Source organism: Alosa pseudoharengus, unplaced genomic scaffold (genome assembly GCF_046254945.1).
Source record: "Alosa pseudoharengus isolate Yale_2024_CS ecotype anadromous, Long Island Sound unplaced genomic scaffold, YU_APseudo_1.1 YU_APseudo_1.1_scf_16, whole genome shotgun sequence".
Taxonomy (NCBI): domain Eukaryota; kingdom Metazoa; phylum Chordata; class Actinopteri; order Clupeiformes; family Clupeidae; genus Alosa; species Alosa pseudoharengus.
Window position 1 is genome coordinate 24,741,465 of NW_027468630.1, and position 4,816 is coordinate 24,746,280.

A 4,816-nucleotide genomic window follows, 5' to 3' on the forward strand; every position below is an offset into this window, starting at 1 on the left:
GTGTGTCAGCAGACAGGTTTAGCTGTCAGTTGAGCAGTGCTAGAACCGCTTCTTAGCAGGCATTTGTCATCCTTTTCTTTTCCCTTTTCTTTTTTTTCTTTCGCGGTGTGTGCTTTCTGGTTTTGGTGGTGTTTGGATTGCGCACACCTCAGGCACTCCAGAGCTATTAAGAAGGGAGCTGATTATTTTCATAAATCAGTCACTGACAGCAGCAGCTTTCAGTCAGGAGTCGATGCCAAAAAAGCAGACAGTATATGCTGATATTTAGCCATTCTTAATTTGAGCTTACATTTACATTTATTTTCTGACAGTGTAACACAAAGCACTTCTTAGTTTTAACTTGTTGTTTTTTCCCCCGGTAACAGTTTTCTGGCTTCAATAATGACTGTTTCCATCACCATGTGATGATTTGAAGGCTAATGGACGATTGATTACACTTGAACAACAACAACAACCACAACTAAAATAACAACGCGTCGAGACAAATGCAGCCGGTGTCTGCCAGCATCTGCTAGGTGGACGTGACAAACCTGAAGTCACGAGGGTGAGAGGAGGTCAAATTCACGTCAGTTAATCACAGGAACAACGCAACGCAGATAAGGAAGGCAGAGAGGCAATGCGAGGCCTGCCCCGGAGGGGTGGGGAGGGGGGCAGAAGATTGATCATGAGGATGATTATACCAAAATGGGGCATCGGGAATGTCTCCTAAAGACGTCCCGCGGGAAACATCATCTTCACCTCTCGCCATTGGCTGTGCTCAGTAACGCTATCTACATGGGAGCCACTGGGCCATTGATTTAGCACTTAGCCCTCCTGTCCCCTATGAGCGCTTATCAGCGCTGGCCCTTCTCCAGAGTGGAGGCGTCAAAGTTACCAATCGATGGCCAGAAGTTTAGAGATGGAGAAAGTGCCATAAGGCTCACGGGTGGGGGCCACTTGCAGATGGGGTGGTGACCAAAGGGGAGGGGGGGTATAATCTGAGAAAAGTACTCTGAAGGACTTAGTTGGACACAGTGTGCGCGCGCGCGCGTGTGTGTGTGTGTGTGTGTGTGTGTGTGTGTGTGTGAGGCTGACACAGTGTCAGTCTGTTCATTCCCAGTCAAGCCTGAAAAGGTACCGACCTCAAACCAGGGAAACCGTGACTTAAGGTCAGTTGTACCTGAGTGTCATTCTCTGTCAGAGGGCCGACTATGAATGACAGGATCAGTGGGCATTGAAAGGTCATAGGGAGGTCATTCCTCAGTTCTTCTTGTACTTGGTAAATGGCCTCATTCATTGTATGTATGAGTTACAAATAGGAGAAGGTGTGTGAAATGTCATAATAAAGATAATATGTAGACACTGAACTCCCCCACCCTCCCTGTACTGCTGTAGATATCAGTTACATCTCTCAGGTAGGTGGATAAACACAGGGGAAATACTTCCCGTATTATTGCAAATTAGTAAATATTTGCACAACAAACCGAATGTGACAGTATGTTATAGCTACAACAAAGTAAACAAATAACAGGTAGCGAGAGAGAATGTTTGGGTGTGACACACCTTTTGTCACAAAGCTGTCATGACAAAGGCAAAACATACCTGGGAAATAACCCAGGTGTCCTGTTGGCTCACATTCAAGTTTTACTAGTATGTGGCAAAGGTGTTTTTCAGAATTTGAAAAATAAAAAACCATCAAAGTTTTGCCAACTACCTGTCAGTGTTTAAAATACATCTTGGGCATGTTATTTTTATTCTAAAAACATTAACGCTTTTATAATCCCTCCTCACTTCATTTGACCTTACTCACCGTTTCACCTTTCCCCTCCCGTTCACAACAAAAGAATACGATAGGAGAATACATCCAGTGTGATAAAGTGCAAATTGGTCGTGGCTGTTAATTCATGGTTAAGCGGTTGTATAATCTGCTTCTTCCTCTCATCAAGGCAAGGGAGAGGTTACTGCCTATCTCAACCACGGCACCTGAGAGAGCCTCTCTTCTCTTCCCCACACAAACATGCTATAGCAGACAGCACTTCTAGCCTAGATACTGTTACCTGGGTGATATCTATAACCCCACATTAACTACCATCTATTATTCAAACCACTCATTTCTTCAAAATATCGTCTAAGAAGCCATGGGTATTTCTAATAAAGTTTAATGCCCTGTATCAGACTACCACTTAATGGATTTATGGAATGTCTATTTGTCACACGTGTCCTCCTCAACCTCTAGAGTTGACATTTTATCCCCCTCGGCCATTCACATCTTAGAGCAAAAGCTTGTCATTTTTCTCTGCCTCTTTAACACGACCGTCTCAGAAAGACTTTCCTCCATTATTGCTGTTTATAATGAGGGTTCCAGATCTTTAAGGTCTTCGTAAGAGCACTTCACGAGAAGACGCGTCGTGAAAGGGCTTTTTGAAATGTTGGATGATGGTCATGTGGTATCGATCAATCACCGCCGGCTGTTTGGCCGAGATGAAAATTAATGGCGGCCCAGACATCCACGTTTCCCCTCCAGCAGCACACAAGGTCCAGCGACGACCCAGCCCACCCTCCCCACCGCACTGCTCTGTATACCTGTATACCTTACACAAGTCCAGAAGCACTGACAGAATGGATAGAGGGATCCATGGCATGCTCTCTCTCTTCTTCCTTACTGCATTCACTCTCTTTCTCTCTCTCTCTCTTCTTCCCTTCCCCCATTCACTTTCTTTCTCTTTCTCCTGCTTTCATGGTTTGTCCCCTCTCTCTGTCTCTGATTATTTCTCTGTTTATTTCTCTCTCTCTCACTCTATTCGTCGTGTCCCCATATCTTCCTGTACTTCTGTTTCTTTCTTTTCATTCTCTGTCTCTCTCTGTCCCTCTCACTCACTGTTTCTTTCATTTACTCTCCTCCCTGTTCCTTCCTTTTCTCTCGTCCTATCTCCCTCCCTCTCTCTCTCTCTCTCTCTCCCTCTCCCTCTCTCTCTCTCTCTCTCTCTCTCTCTCTTTCTCTCTCCCCCCCCTCCCCCAGACCCTGTCCGTGTGCTCCCTAGTGTCAGCACAGAGCCATTAGTCTCTATAAAGGATGATGAATTAAGGGCCGGGCCAGCAAGCTGCTTCAGCGCCGCTTCCTGAGATGGGCTCATAAGAATGATAAAGTGAGCGTCGGTGAAAGCCTCCAACCCATGCCCACGCCGACGCCACTGCCGCCACCATCCATGATGTGCAAAATGGGAGTGGGATGGCCGGCGTATGAAATCATGTTTTGGTGCTTGAGAAATAAATAAACAGAAGCATAAATACATACTTGAAGTGGTGAATGTCTTGTGTTGATGCTGGTACTCTCACAGACTGGCATTTTTTTTGTTTTGTTTGTTTTTTTCAGTTTTTTTTTTAGTACACTAAATTGGATCTCGCAGCATACATCTGAAACAACCTTTGTCTGAAAGCATACACATTGGCCTGCATGGTTGCCAGTTCAAATCCATCCAACCTTGAACATTATTGGTGATAGTATAGCACACAAGAGCGCAGATAGGTTTATACCATAACGCTTCTGTTATTAAATGACATTCGGTTTTTGTCATAACAAGTAAGGGTTATGATTAGGATTAGGTTAGGTTAGGTTAGGTTAGGTTAGGGTTAGGGTTAGGGTTAGGGTTAGGGTTAGGATTAGGTTAGGTTAGGTTAGGTTAGGATTAGGGTTAGGGTCACTCTCATGTCGATACTGTCAAGTAAAGTGTTACCTTTTTTTTAACGTAAATCCAGCAATTTTTGGCCGACAGTGCCTGGGACAATTGTACCCTGGGGCACATGCAACTTGGTGGCCACTAGGCTGATAAGGAGTCAAAACTTTTGGTCCCTGGGGGTTCCCCCGTGCTGCGATCCCCAGAGCTGGCTAGGCTGAAAGCAGTTTTCGTGGAATAACTCGAGAACTGTTGCACCCAAGATGACTTCACATTTGTGGTATGTCGGTCTTAAGGAGCCACATCCACCCAGCCCATAGCCACACATCTGTGGTGTAGAACCACCAAAAGAAAAAAATGCAAATGCAAAAAACGAAGCGCTTCAATAAGATAACATGTGGGATCACCAAGGCAACCTGTGGAGGCACGCCAAGTTTTGTTAAATTCCATCAATGGGGTGGGTGGGGGGGGGGGGGTATCAAGAATCAAGAATCACCTGTATCAAGAATCAAGAATCATGTGTATCAAGAATCAAGAATCATGTGTATCAAGAAACAAGAATAACATGGCTGGACACCCACAACTACAGGCTCACAGATGGACAGACAAAGAACAAGCAGGGCTGTCACACACACTCACTCGTAAACAGGTAACCCTCACACACACACACACACACACACACACACACACACATACACACACAAATGCGCGCACACACAAAAGAACACAGAACTCACATACACATACAAGGACTTTCAGGAGTAGGTGATGGTGATTAAGCAGTAGTTATATTATTTTACATCTAGTTATGTTAACAAGTGACTGATGTCGTAGTAGCAATTTCACTGACAATACACAGCACTTTGAGAACACGATTTGTTTCTGCTTTAGCACTGGCAGTGTGTTTGTCAACCTGAGGCTCTTATAACCCACCAATTTATCTAGCGAGGGCTTTTCTAGTGGTCTTTGCTACAGAGATTAATAGTCACTTAGCCTGTTATCACCAGGCAAGTCACAGCACCCTCTCCCCTGACGTGCCACTGGTGTGGGTTCATGCCTGAAGGAAGGCCATACCTGCAGAGGGGTGCATGGAAACACCACTACGATAGTCAGACCTCTGCAGTGAATCACACCGATACCGGCTCTGGGAGAAATAAAAAACA